The 15,000-nt window shown below is 40.7% G+C and overlaps 1 protein-coding gene across 3 annotated transcripts in view; it reads left to right on the forward strand.

The window, feature by feature from the left end:
* The window catches only part of LOC143023228 (tyrosine-protein kinase transmembrane receptor Ror2-like), a 250,938-nt gene that overhangs the window by 80,423 nt on the left and 155,515 nt on the right, over positions 1-15,000 (forward strand). The window lies entirely within an intron of this gene.

Consider the following 15,000-nt stretch of genomic DNA (forward strand, 5'->3'; position numbering starts at 1 on the left):
CTGTCACATTCACGATTTTATGACCAACTTAGAAATCATTCGTTATTGAAAATATTGCGATAGAAAGAAACAAAGAACACAGATTACTAATATTCGTGCTTTCTTTGTTGGCATGGCCTTGACTGAAACAAACAAAGGACACTGACATCAGTCTTTATTGAAGTTTGTCGTCAGGATTTCCGTCGATAAAGACAAAGGGCATTGAGCTCAGCGTAATGTTTACGTATCGAGGCGATGATTGGAAACATGAGGTCTGTTGTCTCATCTGCTTGTTTACGTTGAACATCGAAAACGTTTTTTTTCTTTTCAGGCAAGGGTCGTTATCGACTCGAATTGAACTCCACATACAGAGATGATTGGAGTTGATTGTCCGTAGATGTGTCTAAACTCAGTTGATTGGAAGTGATTGGGAGTTCTGAGTGGAAATTGGTGGTAGGGTGAGGAGTAGATGTGATGGAAGAGTAGTAGGTTGGATCATGTGAAGATTTCCCCTCCCCTCTCCCTCCTCTCCCCCCTTTCCCCCTCTCCCCCGTCCCAAGAATAGCTAAACGAACACTCTCCCCTCCCCTCGATAGGAGTCCCTGGGAAGGATATGCCTCTTGTAGTGTTCTGTAGCCAACACATGTAATTACCCCTTGAGGACTCGTGACCGACAAGCACAGGATAAACTATAGTCACCCCTTAAAACATGATTTCGACTTATTTTAATTAATATAAATAACAATATTCATTATATCAACTTGATTTATCTTGTAAATAAAATGAAACATATCCCTCTGCATCCTGTAAAAAGGATATTTATGTATTATAAAAATACTCGAGGGGTAATTACATGTGTTGGCTACAGAACACTACACTCTCTTGCTTCCTCCTTTGTGTATCAGTGATATGTTGTGTGTGTGTGTGTGTGTGTGTGTGTGTGTGTGTGTGTGTGTGTGTGAGCAGGTTGCGTCATTCTCTAATATTAACATCGATAATGATAGTCACCCGTCGTGCAAAGTGAACAAGCATATCTATCTGTATTTCGGCCGCGCGAAACTTGGCTTGTGGACAAACTTACACCCAGAGAAGGTTTTAGCAATATTTCATAGTAGTGATGATGATGATATGGTTTAACGTCACAAACTCCCCCCTATCGGAAGGCTAGGACGGTGCCCCTCACAGAGGGCTTTGTAGCGTGGAATTTAATGAACCATGCCCTTGGTTCAATTTCGCTGGTGGCAGGATTTGAACCGCCATCCCCTCGACCTTCGCCGCAAGTAACGACGCTCTAACCCGCGCAGCCAGCGAGCTTCCTTCATTGTAATAGCTTAGTTTATATATATAATTACTGGGCAAAATGTGATCCTCGTTGATTTAACAGTACGAGTTCGACCTGTGTTGAAAAAATTCTGTATTTCATAGCAACATGATACCTTGGCAAGTGTAAATATGCCACACACTTTATAATATGTTCCGCATGCAATGGTACATGAAGTGGGCCATTCTGGTAGAAAGGCTAAAAAAGAAAACCTATTTGGCGACAGGTTGCCATCCATCCAGGGGATCTAGGAAGCCTAGTGCTCGTGGAGTTGTCCCTAGGTTTTCTAGTGAATGATGAATAGTTCCTATAACGAAAAAAATAAAATACTTTTTTTTTTTAACAATCAAATTGCTCACCATGGCGCTATAGTAAGAAACTTCAAAATTCTAAGACAATGATTTTTTATAATTTTCCCCAACAACTAATCATTGTGATTAATATGTCGCAACTGTAATTGGTTGTGGAACTAAATTGCTCTCTTCCTCCTCCTCCCCCCCCCCAAAAAAAAAAATACACCAGCTGTGGTACCAACATCCTCACACTCACTCGCATTGATCTAATGACTGCAGTCCTTTGTTAATACAGTGATGGAATCAAACACTTTTTATCATCAGGTTACATCATGAAAATAATCATGAAATGAACGGGTTTAAGTTGACACGCATCTTGTTTATGTTATTTAATATTTGGATAATTAGATCCAGCAGGTGGACAATGAAGCAATTCGACTCATTCTAGATTTTAAAACAAAGTGTTAACTTTGCTTTGTGTCTTATCTTCTTTCCTACACCAATAGGATGCCAGGGGCGTGAACGAAATAGCCTGGCGGCAGATAGGATAAAGGGAAAAGTATCACGAGGTATAGAAGGAATTGCGAGAAGGTATATCCCTTAGGAGCCTACGCCAGGAGGCGCTGAGTAACTGCGGCCGAAGCCGTCAACTTTACCTTATGCATTTGTACTATTGGGTCAGTTAACAGTCGTTGATGGGAATAGGAGAAAAGTGTGGGGCTCGAACCCATGACTAATCAAATGCGAGACCAGCACGCTTCCGGATACGCCACCACAGACATGAATAGAATAGCTTGGCGACAGGAGAAGGACCACCCAGTATGGAAGGGTCTACAGTACGCATAGTATAAGATGACATCATCTAACGGGTTTTTGATATCATTAGCAAAAATAGTTTGAACACGAGCAACACTATGATTTATTTAGGCTCATCTCGTGGGAGAGACAAGGTGAAACGAGGAAAGTAAAGAACGAGGAGAAAGAGAAAATAATGCTGAAATGAGAGAGTTTAGAATTGTGGATGGGTGTGGTGTCCTAGAGAGAGAGAGAGAGAGAGAGAGAGAGAGAGAGAGAGAGAGAGAGAGAGAGAGAGAGAGAGAGAGAGAGAGAGAGAGAGAGAGAGAGAGAGAGAGAGAGGAAGGGGTGGGGTAAAGAAGTTACACCAGACGAAGAGAGGACAGAAAACAAATTAAAGAAGGAAAGAAATAAGAAATAATTCCAATAAAAATAAGGAAGAGGAGAGGTGAAAAGACGGAAGGCAAATGAGGGGAGAGCGGACGATAGAATAAACAGAGAGAGAAGGGAGAAGCGATAATAACCCTCGTTTGTACTTGTTGGGGCGAAAGATTATGTGGAAAGTTGGGCAAACAGGGAAGGCGCAAGCGAACTTAGGGAGAAGGCGAGGGGGGTCGACTGTGAAGAAAGGAGTGGAATTGACACAGGAAATGAAGAGGAAGAGGAGGAAGGGCGAGCGAATGATGACTGTGAAAAGGCGAGGAGGGAATAACAAGAGGGGCAAAAGTGTTGAAGTGGAGGTCTTCGTCGTGTTTTGTTTGTTCTTTTGTTTCTTAGTATCGTTATCGTCAGCAGCATGAAGTACTGTTATGGTTATTTTATCATCATCATCATCATCATCATCATCATCATCATCATCATCATCATCATCATCATCATCATCATCATCATCATCATCATCATCATCATCATCATCATCATCAGTAATAATCATATTAATAATGATAACGACAACAACAACAACAACAACAACAACAACAACAACAACAACAACAACAACAACAACAACAACAACAACAACAACAACAACACCAACAACAATAATAATAAAGACAGTGATAAATATTATAATAAGAATAATAATACTATTATAATTATCATTATTATTTCTACGGCTGAATTTTTTATGGTTCCACAAACGTTCATCCGAGCCCATGATCCGAAAGAAAATGGGTTGTGTAAGGCTTTCCTTTATCAAAGAAAGCTGGCGAAGAGCGCGCTTATCAAAGAGAACGGATTGTGGCGAGGCGTTTGCTTATCAAAGAAAACGGGACGTAAAGGCTCTTTTCACTGAGGCTGGAGGGAGGGGGGGGGGAGTTCTCCACCACGAACTTAGGTCGCTGCAAATATATTTGTGCTGTATGAGCCAAAGCTTTCAGAGATCGGACGAAAAGGCATATGCAGTTGGTGGTATTCCAATACGAATATTTTCTCTAATATTATTGCAATTGCACGTTAGAATACCTTTTATGATCTCAGACTCATATAAGTGCCTTCTTCTTGGGCTTTCATACATACACACGTGCCGAGAAGTTCCTCCTAATTTAATAACATCGCCTAGGGCTGGCTAGAATAGGATATTTAGAGTGTAACATTGATATAATTGGTTGATGTTAATGTTACTGTGATAACATTGAAAAGACTTGAATTGTTAACACTTAGGAAAAAAAACACACTAAAAACCGGTCATAGCGGTTGTGAATTGAATATATTTCATTAATACTGAAAATACCCCGGTAACCACCAGCGCATCGAAATATACTCATTATCATTTTATACTGGCTACCACAGGGCTATTTTATTCATTTCTTTGAAACCCTCTAGTAGACAAAGACAAGAAGATGAAGGGGAGAGATTTTTGGGAGGTAGAGGGAGTTAGGGGGAGAAGAGGGAGAGAGAGGCGGAGAGGGAGAGGGAGAGCCTGGTGTGAAGGAAGAGGTAGTTCCACCTTACGACGCTCGGAAACAACCCCCACGGGAGGATCTTAGCATCCAGTGTCGGCCCAACCGGGTCGTAGGGAAGGGAGAGGTTCTTTTCCCTACGGCGCTAGGCAATCAATGTACTCTAGTAGTCGTAGTAGTAGTAGTAGCAGCTGTTGTAGCAGTGGCAGTAGCTATAGTAGCTGTAGTAGTAGTAGTAGTAGTAGTAGTAGTAGTAGTAGTAGTAGTAGTAGTAGTAGTAGTAGTAGTAGTAGTAGAAGAAGTAGTAGTAGTAGTAGTAGTAGTAGTAGTAGTAGTAGTAGTAGTAGTAGTAGTAGTAGTAGTAGTAGTAGTAGTAGAAGTAGTAATAGTGGTAGTAGAAGTTGTAGCAGCAGCAGCAGCTGTTGTAGTAGTGACAGTAACTGTAGTAGTAATAGTGGTAGTATTGATAGTAGCAGTAGTAGTATAACAATAACAGTAGTAGTAGTAATAGTAGTAGTAGTAGTTATATCATAAGAAATAATGGCAGTAATAATTGGTCTGCTGCTAGCCGAAGCAATGGGAGAGATACTTATTGTGGTATTATTAATGAAATATAAGTAATAGTATTAGCAAATTCCATAATACGATCCGCAAGAACTTGAGGATTAAAATTAAAGGCACAGATATGGCAAACATGGAATATCAAGATGTCATCAATTAGGGTCTGAGCAAGAACAGGCCAATTCAATTTTTAAAGAAACTAATTATATAAAATCTGGAAAAATCAAAATGCTGAGACAGAATGAAACAAGTCGATTAAATCGGCCGTGCCATTGTCATGATATAATATCGTTATTCTTTTTTATTCTAAGTGATGTGACTTGTTCTTATGTCGACTTGGTCTTACTGTCATATAATAGTGACAGTGAAGGGTGATTTTGAATAGTGAATATAGTAATGGTAGAAGATATGCTAAGATGTACTGATTTAGTGATATGATGGAGATGATAACAGAGCAGAGACAAAGGAGTTATTATATGCAGGGGCTACTAGAACAGCTGGTGAAAATAGAGGCGGTGGTGATGACGACAGTGGTGGTAATGGTCATGACTGTGTTCGTGGTGGTGTCCTTGGTGTTGCTGTAGGTAAAGGAAATACCTTTGTTTTTAATGTATATGAGATTGAAAGTTTTTATTTGTTGTCTGGAAATACTAGCTTTTAGAAAACCTGAAAGTCTATTTTGGAAGAACGGGGGTGATGGTGGGGGGTGCAAGAGGTGGGGATGGTTGCGAGGCTGTGGTGGTGGTTGGGGAGGTGGAGGGGGTTCTAGTGGTGTTGACATGGTCTTAGTATAGATGCGGAAGACATGTCCCTTCAGTAGGCGCTCGGAACCTCCGAGGAGGAACCTCAAGGAGCTTCTGCTGAGTCCTCCGGAGGTCTCTTCCCTCTTCAGACATCTTTTGATGCTTTTGCTTCTCCTGAAGGGTGTGGTTGTGGTGGTGGTTGGGGATCAGGAGGAGAAACAATTTTTTTTTACCTCGTTTTTGATAATATGTCCAGGTTGTAGTGGGGATGATAACAGTTTTCACTTATTTGTGAAAATAGAGAAAGGCAAGAGATACATGTAGGCAGAAAAGAATGCAGCGTTGTTTTTGTTATAATATTAATTGGTATGACTATAAGTGTTGTCTGCGCCAATATTACCATATTCCAGGAAATTTGGCCAACCCTTTCTTCTGCAGTGCTATTGCATGCAATATTACTCTGTCGTTCTTTGCTCTTGCAGTTCCCAGAATTGTTTCGTTGTATTTTATTTTTCTTTCGTGTTAGTGGAACTTGATACAGTTATTTTCATGAAATGAAGTAAAAAAGAAAAAAAAAAAAAAAGAGTAAAAGTACACAACCCATGGTCATACCAGTTAGAATCTTAAATATTTTTTCACCCGTGTTTTTATTCATTCGGTCTATTGATTAATTAATTTGTTTATTCGTTAATTTACTTATTAAGTAATTTACTTATCTTTTATTCAAGTTGGGTTATTCGGAATCCAGAGACACTAGAATCAATAACAATAACCCCTTCTCTACCGAAAGGGTTCAACTGAAATGAATGAAACAGACCAAGATAAAACGAAAAGTACCATCCTTTAGAAAAGGCGTTAACCTAAAATCATCTACAACCCCGTCCCTGGTGAAAATAGTTTAAGGTGATGAGCAAGATGGTTGTGGTAGTAGTTGTGGTGATAGTAATGTTAATGGCGGTGTTAGGGAAGTGAGGGAGGGGAACCTTCTCCTAAGGGACTCACTCTTCTTCCCCCATAGATTGCGTTGCTCGGTTATTGGGAGTCCCGGGATTAGATTGAAGCTTGAGGGAAAGGGGTGGGAAGAGTGACGTACAAGAGGGAGCCAGTTGGGGCCACTGGAAAGAGGGTTAGGGAACAGCGTGAGGGTTATGTGTCAATTTATTATTATTTACTGTTTACCTGTTTGTTTGTTATTCAACTATACCTATGCATTTATTTATGTATTTGTTGCATACATTACTATATTTTTTTATATAATTATTATTTTATTATTATGATTTTTTTTCGCATCCGACCTAGATATGGACCAAAAGGTCTCCTGTCGGCATGCTCCGCCTTTGTAATCCTTTGTAACCCCCTTTGCTTTGTAGTCCCCAGAAACTTCTTTTATGTTGAATAAGATCGTTTGCCGTCAATTAGAACAGAACCTTTAAATGTGACGCCGGGTCTTCAAAGAGAAGAGTCGTTTATATCTGACTAATGTTAAACGATTTTAATCAAACTTAGAAAGCAATCAGGTCCTACAACTTGGTGATATGTCTTCCTCAAAGGTGACATAATGTTTCTGTGCTTATTATTAGAATAAATGAAATAAAACAAAATGAAGTTTAGAAATGTAAAAATTAAAATATGGTTAAGTCTACTTGTCTTTTACGTCCTAGGAGACTTCTTGCTGTAAATACTCGCAGCGGTCACTGTGGTACTTAAAAGTGAAATTAATTGGCAAGATTTCTGTGTAGTCCACTAACTCGTGCCATGTAGATGATGTGGCAACAACGCCTACTGTATGTTCATAAGTAAATGGGATATGAATAGACTTCACTGATCACCTTAAACAACCTTTATTTATATATATACCGCGTTCTTGTCAACACACTATGGGCCTCGAAGAAGTCTTGCCAACTGTACTTATGTGCCTGCGTGCATTTGGTAAACATTAATTAGAGTTTGAGTGAATCTAGGGTCATAGCTTTGATAAAACATTTGATAGATTTTTGGTAATTTTGTTACCCTCACAAATGAGAGCTTGTAACTAATATATTGTCTTACCTTTGGGTAATGCTGTGCCTACATATATAAGCATTCTAACTCCTTGCCTAAACGAGCGACTGCTGACTTGCAGTGTTTTACTACCTTAGACTGAACTTGGGGCCACGTGGTATTCTGTATGTATGTATGTATGCGTGTGTGTGTGTGTGTGTGTGTGTGTGTGTGTGTGTGTGTGTGTGTGTGTGTGTGTGTGTGTGTGTTTGTGTGTGTGTGTGTGTTTGTGTGTGTTTGTGTGTGTGTGTTTATGTGTGTTTGTGTGTGTGTTTGTGTGTGTGTGTTTATGTGTGTTTATGTGTGTTTGTGTGTGTATGTGTGTGTGTGTGTGCGTGCGTGCGTGTGTGTGTGTGTGTGTGTGTGTGTGTGTGTGTGTGTGTGTGTGTGTGTGTGATGTGCGTGCGTGCGCTCGTGTATGTGGTCGAATGTGCCTATGTCTGTAATACTTCTCAATAAAGAAACGCTATTTCCAGAATTTTGCGTATGCCCCTTTGCAATGTAACGTTCCCGCTTGGACTAAGTTAAATGGATTTTTTTCGTTCCCTCGTGGCCTGGTTGGAGCGGACACTTCTTTCTGGCGCTGATTCCAAGTTTAGCTTGTGGCCTTCACCGCTCTGTCTCCCTCGGCGCTTCCACAGCGTCGAGGGGGTCAAGAGGGAGCGGGAGGAGGTGGGGGAGGGGGTAGAGGATATCTGTGTGTGTGTGTGACTCAGGGATGGTGAGGAGGAATTTCCTAAGTGTAGTTGTTCCAGTTATTGTTTTTGTTATTGTTACCTTTAGCGTTAGTGCCCTTAGCGTTGTTGATACAGGTACCGTTGTTGATGTTTGTGGTACTGTTATTGTTACTAGGACTGTTATTTTTGAGGTTACCGTTATTATTAGCACTCGTAGTGATGCTGTTATTGTCCCTGTCGTAGGTTGGGTCGGTGTCTGTGTAGTTTTCACTGCCGGCCTTATTCTTACTCTCTTGTTTCATCGTCATTGTTAATGTTATTTTCACTTTCAATATCAGCGTCATATTCATAGTCTTTGCTGTTGTGTGCATGTCTTCAATATTGTATTTGGTTCGTCGAGGTCAATACCAAAGTATCATAAGCTGTGTTAGAATGCCATAGCCATTGTTATTACCAATAGAATTGCCATCGTTTGTGATTTGGTTTAACGTCGCGAAACACCCCCTATCAGGAGGCTAGCACGGTGCCCCTTGCAGAGGACGTTGTAGCTTAGAATTTAATCAACCATGTCCTTGGTCCAACTCGCTGGTGGCATTATTCAAACTACCTTCGCCTCGATCCCCGCCGCAGGTAGCGTCGCTCTAACCTTCTTGGCCAGCGAGCATTGTTGATACCTTTGTTAATGTTAGAGCCAGAATTGTGGAATAAAAAGTTGGAAAGAAGCTGACAGTGAGTAGTTCAAGTGGAGGTGATGTCGGGTGGGGGAAGGGAAGTAGGTTGAGAAGAGGTTTGAGGGAAGTGAGAAGAATATGTGGAATTGTGAGGGGATTGTTGTACTTGATGAATCCTCTTTACCAGGATAAAGTAGTATCTCGTTAGTTTGAATGAAGTGTCTAAAGTGTAATACAGATCCATTTGAGTTAATCGTGATGAACTTAACCTAGTTGTGTCTGGAGTCGCCCTTCAGATGAGTAAAATGGTGCCGCAGAGGTGAATTAAATATCTTGGCAACAGAGGAACAGTGACGCGAAGTGAGCGAAAGAAAATGAGTAAGGAAAGGACTGGAATTGCATCAGATCGTATACTGACTTGCGTAATCATTGTGATTCGAGATAAAGGGTGAGGGGAAGAGGAGGAGGAAGACGAGGAGGAAGAAGACGAAGAGGAGGAAGAGGAGGAGGAAGGTGAGGAGGAGGAAGGCGAGGGGGAGGAAGGCGAGGAGGAGGAAGGTGAGGAGGAGGAAGGTAAGGAGGAGGAAGACGAGGAGGAGAGCGAGTGGATAGGATGAGGAGTGGAAGAGGTTTATTAGAGAGAAGATAGAAGAGAGCGCATTATGAGAAAAAGCGGAGATGTCTCTTGGCGAAGGAGAAAAATGGAGATTGATCACTCTTGGACACATTGTGTGTGTGTGTGCGTGTGTGTATGTGTGGGCGTATGTACGCGCGTACGTACGTTAGGAGGAAGAGGGGATAGGAACTGATATAAGGAGAGAAAAAGTAAGTGCACTTGGAAGGGAAAACATTTATATCACTGCACTGGATTTATATATTCACCAGTTCTATTCCTGCTCTTGTTTTTTTTTTAATAAAAAGAAAAAATATTTTTTTCTTGTATTTCTTTCTATAGTAAGGATTTATATTAATAAATGGCTGTAATCAAGATCGATGAGAGAACTTTTGTGTTTGACTGTACATAAGATAAGAGACTACCCAGCCACAGGGGAATAACTGCCTGGTGTCAAAAAAAAAAAAAAAAAAAAAAAAAAAAAAAAAGGTCACTTTGTGGGCGTGTTTGTGGGCGTCCGGTCATTTCTCTTGAGTTAACTGCCGAAGGTGGAAGGATGACGTGGGAAAGCGGAGGAAGAGAAGATGGCGCATATGCGGTTACTCCAGCATTTATTCTCTCGTTTAGATGTAGGCAGAAGTAAAGTTGGGAGGAATGGAGGAGAAAGTGGAGGAAGGAGGGATGAAAGAGGAGGAGTAGGAGGCGGTGGGAAAATGGAAGGAGGGATGGAGGGGAAAGTGGTAATGGAAGGGATGAGGAAGAGGCAGAGGTAAAAGGAATGGAAGAAGGGAAGATGGTGGCAAGGGTAGAGGATGGAAAATGGATTGGAGATATGAAGGATAGAAGAGGAAGAGGAGGAGGAAGAAGAGGGAAAGCAGGAGGAGGAGGAGGAGGAGGAGGAGGGAAGAGGAAGAGGGGAGGAGGATAAAACTATCAGGAAAGACGAAGAGCGTGGGGTGATCTGATGGAGGTGTTCAAATGGGTCAAGGGCTTTAACAAGGATGGTGCAGGCAAGGTCATCATATTAAGAGTGCAGAGCAGGACTCGCATTAATGGGTTTAACTTAGACAGGTTTAGGTTTAAGAAGGAAATAGGCAAGAATTGCTTTACCAATAGAATATTTATCGATTGATTAGAAATGTGAGGACGGAAACAATTGGTTGTTTTAATATGTATATGGATTACAGGTGGTAAAGACCATAGAATTACCCAATGTAAGCCATATAGTCTATTGCAGTCTCTCCATTCTTATGTTCTTATGTTCTCTTCTAATGAGAAGGAGGAGGAGGAGGAGAAGGAGGAAGAGAAGACGATGGGATGGAGGAGGAAGTGGAAGTGGAGGAGATGGAGGAGGAAGTGGAATTGGGACTCGGTGGAGTGGGGAAGGGTGGCAGGAGTGAAATGTGGAGGTGATTCGATTTCGATAACGGCGGCTGCATCATTGGCACAAGACGCTAACTGTGGCAGCAATGCCAAACAGTCGTGCCAGTATGAGTCATCATCATCATCATCATCATCATCATCATCATCATCATCATCATCATCATCATCATCATCATCATCATCATCATCATCATCAGCATCATCATCATCATCATTATCATCATCATTATCATCATCATCATCATTGTCGTCGTCGCTTTCGTCGTCATCGTCATCGTCGTCTTCATCACCATCATCGTCGTCGCCTTAGTCGTCATGATCATGATCATTATCATCATCGTCGTCATCGTCATCATCATCATCATCATCATCATCATCATCATCATCATCATCATCATCATCATCATCATCATCATCATCATCATCATCATCATCATCATCATCATCATCATCATCATCAATTGTCATTTGAACTAATACCGCCATATGTTGACCACTGCCTCTACCCTCATACCAATATCACAACCAATTTAACTACTTTTATAACCACTATTACTACTACTACTACTACTACTACTACTACTACTACTACTACTACTACTACGTCTACATCAACTATTATTATTTCTACACACACACACACACACACACACACACACACACACACACACACACACAAAAACACACACACACACACACGCACACACATATATATATATATATATATATATATATATATATATATATATATATATATATATATAACGACCTCTATCCTTGTGGAAGTGTGTGGTGAAAGTAGTCAGGGTCTGTCTGTCACAGACGGATGCAGTTGATTGACCCCTGTCTTGCCAATGACTGTGATCGACTATCCTTTTATATTCTGTATTTTTTTTTATGAAGCCTGATATAGAAGTTCATTTATCCTACTTTCACCTATAGTCTGCTCAAAATCGAGGTTTTGTATATGTACTGATTTAGGGCTGGGGACCTGGTACCTCTCAGACATGGGAGAGGTGGTCTTAAGAGTGAGAATGATAATCTCCATCTCATCCATGCTACAATGCTGCTCTTTGGTTGTTGATTCTTTTCCGCCATCACCTCTAGTAGACGAGTGTACAATGTCTTTGCCCTTGGACCCATCCCTCCTGAAATCGTGAAGGTTATCGGAGTGAATGAGCCTTGGTCCACATTCTGTATACGCTTCTCGTACATCATGATTTTCTCATTCTCATTTCGTAACAAAGGGCCATTGGATCAAATATTTGTATGTCAGAGAAGGTCAGTTGTCCCCGTGTCCAGAAACCTCTTGCCCTGACGTCCACTCGTGCTTCATATGATGTGTTGGAAATGCGGCACCTAAAGTTCTTCCCTCCAAGGAGGGGGGGGGGTAGTAATGGTTCGATGGTCACATCCTTGCATACCTCCCGAAGCATTTGGGGAGTGAGGTCCCTTATCTCGTCATGTCTCATGCAGATGAATTCACCCCTCTTGCATATGATTCCATAGGTGATCTACAGTAATAGGGTGAGATGCTCCTCCTTCTGCCTCACTTCCCTTCTCTTTGACATGCATCTTCTTATTTATCTGATTCTTACCATGTTGGTCTCGTTCCTTTAATCCTGTGACACGATGTTGTTTGTCAGGGAGGACGTGAGCATCAGCGCATTTTGGTGTTTTGTGTTGGCAAGGTTTAGCGGGTTTAAGATGCTTAGCCCTCCTATTCTTGGTGGAAGTTCAATTAGTTTCCTTTCCTGTTCGTTTGGTATCAATCTATTGGTGATGGCCGGAATTAGCTCACTTCTGATGGTTTCTTCAAGAAAACTTAATAATTCAGTGATGTTCGGTACTGTCTTTAAGATGTAATTCCACTTGTGCTTAACATCATATATGAATGCGGCATATGTCGCCTGCGGTTCAGTCTTCACGAAGTTGGCTAGTAGTCTGATTTCCGCAACCCATTCGTTAACTACAAATACTACTACTACTACTTCTACTACTACTACTACTACTACTACTTCTACTACTACTACTACTACTGCTACTACTACTACTACTACTGCTACTACTACTACTACTACTATATTACTTCGACTACTACTACTACCATCAACAACATAAACATCACCACCACCACTGCTGACGAGTGCAACAGTTACCACTCACATTAAGCGTGCGCGCATGTGTATGTATGTGTGTGTGTTTCACCATGGTCTTGGATCACGTGTTGGACTCGTGATCGACAGCTATTTTCCTCCCGAAAGAGAGCTCAGAGCTCATATATGACCGATCTATGGGTAATGCTGTGACCTTTACACGCACACATACATCCAACTCCCCATCCACGAGAGTTGGAGTAACGACTCGCAGCGCAGCGATACTGAAATTACTTCAGCCCTGGGCGGGATTCGAACCCGGACCGCCGTAGTGGTGGCCTAGAACTCTATCAACTGCGCCATCGAGTTGTGTATGTGTGTGTGTGTGTGTGTGTATGTGTGTGTGTGTGTGTGTGTGTGTGTGTGTGTGTGTGTGTGTGTGTGTGTGTGTGTGTGTGTGTATGCATGTGTGTGTGTTTGATAAAAAGTATAGCTATGTGGCAACCAGAATACAAGTGAAGGTGTAACCAAGCACGAAAAAAAAGTAAGTGGCAACTCAAGCATGACGTCACGAATGACGAAAAAGTCTACGGAATGTACCAGAACTGTTTCACAGTAAGAGTTCGTTCCACCGAGTTGATTGTATTTCCTTTGTGTATTTTTTACCTTTTAGATTTGTTCAATTCTTCCTTCAATTTCCGCGCGAACAAATTTCTGAATTCTTTCCTTTGTAGCCTTAGTTCACGTGTCGCTGAATTTTATTTCTATTTCGTTTTTTTCTTTCAATTTTTGTCTTCAATAAAGTCGAATGAGTGACTTCTTCATATTTCCTGTCACACGTTGCTTATGGCCTTTTAATTCTTTCATCTATGCGTTTTGTTAGCCCATTAATCAAATCTAGATTACACATTAATTGTTAGAAGGCAACCCTGGATTTGAATAAAATCGATTGGCAACAACTATAATACCTACTAAATTTGCCAGTTGAAGAGCTGAGATTATTGGATTGATATAAGAACATTTCTATTGTTCTTGTGTTTACTTAAGCCCACGGTTTTTTTGTCGAAAACAGTGAGTTATAATGAAATGTGGAGTTTTTATATACCGCTGTAATTGCGATGGACAATAGGTAGAAGGGTAGAGAGATAGATGAATAGATAGGTAGATAGAGAAAGAAAGAGAAAGAGACAGAAGAAGAATATATATATATATATATATATAATATATATATATATATATTATATATATATATGTTGAGAGAGAGAGAGAGAGAGAGAGAGAGAGAGAGAGAGAGAGAGAGAGAGAGAGAGAGAGAGAGAGAGAGAGAGAGAGAGAGAGAGAGAGAGAGAGAGAGAGAGAGAGAGAAAGGCCAAAATAATAAAGACTTCGAGTCACCATATCATTACGATCGTATAATTTACGGTAAAGAGCAGGAGGTAAACTCTCGTTCTCTTTAGTAAAATTTATATGATATCTCTCCGGTTTCTTGTAACAGTAATGAAATCCAATACATTTATGTAAAAAATATTTATATTTTATTGAACAGTAACATGAGAACTGACAATAATTTATGGAATAAAAACTTGTAATGTTCAATACCAATATATCAAGGGGAAAGTTACGTTAATAAAACTTGGTTGAGTTGGATTCCTTGATTCTAGATTAAGATGAATATAATGCGCGAGCCATCTAGACTCTCTGTGTGCCTATACCTTAGTAAGAGTTGTCATGCAATAGAGAAAGATAATTTACACACAGTACATTGATAGCGCCTTCGATATTTTGAATGCAGAACCACGGTCTATTTTTATTTTTGAAGATTCTTGGTGTCACCCGATGATTTCATGAAGTTGAAGGAAACTTCGAAGTAAAATTCTTAGATTGTTCTTGATTTCTTCTTTGCTGTGGTTTAAGGGATATATACTCA

Source organism: Oratosquilla oratoria, chromosome 1 (genome assembly GCF_046742065.1).
Source record: "Oratosquilla oratoria isolate Oo_2021 chromosome 1, ASM4674206v1, whole genome shotgun sequence".
In the NCBI taxonomy this organism is placed as follows: Eukaryota; Metazoa; Arthropoda; class Malacostraca; order Stomatopoda; family Squillidae; genus Oratosquilla; species Oratosquilla oratoria.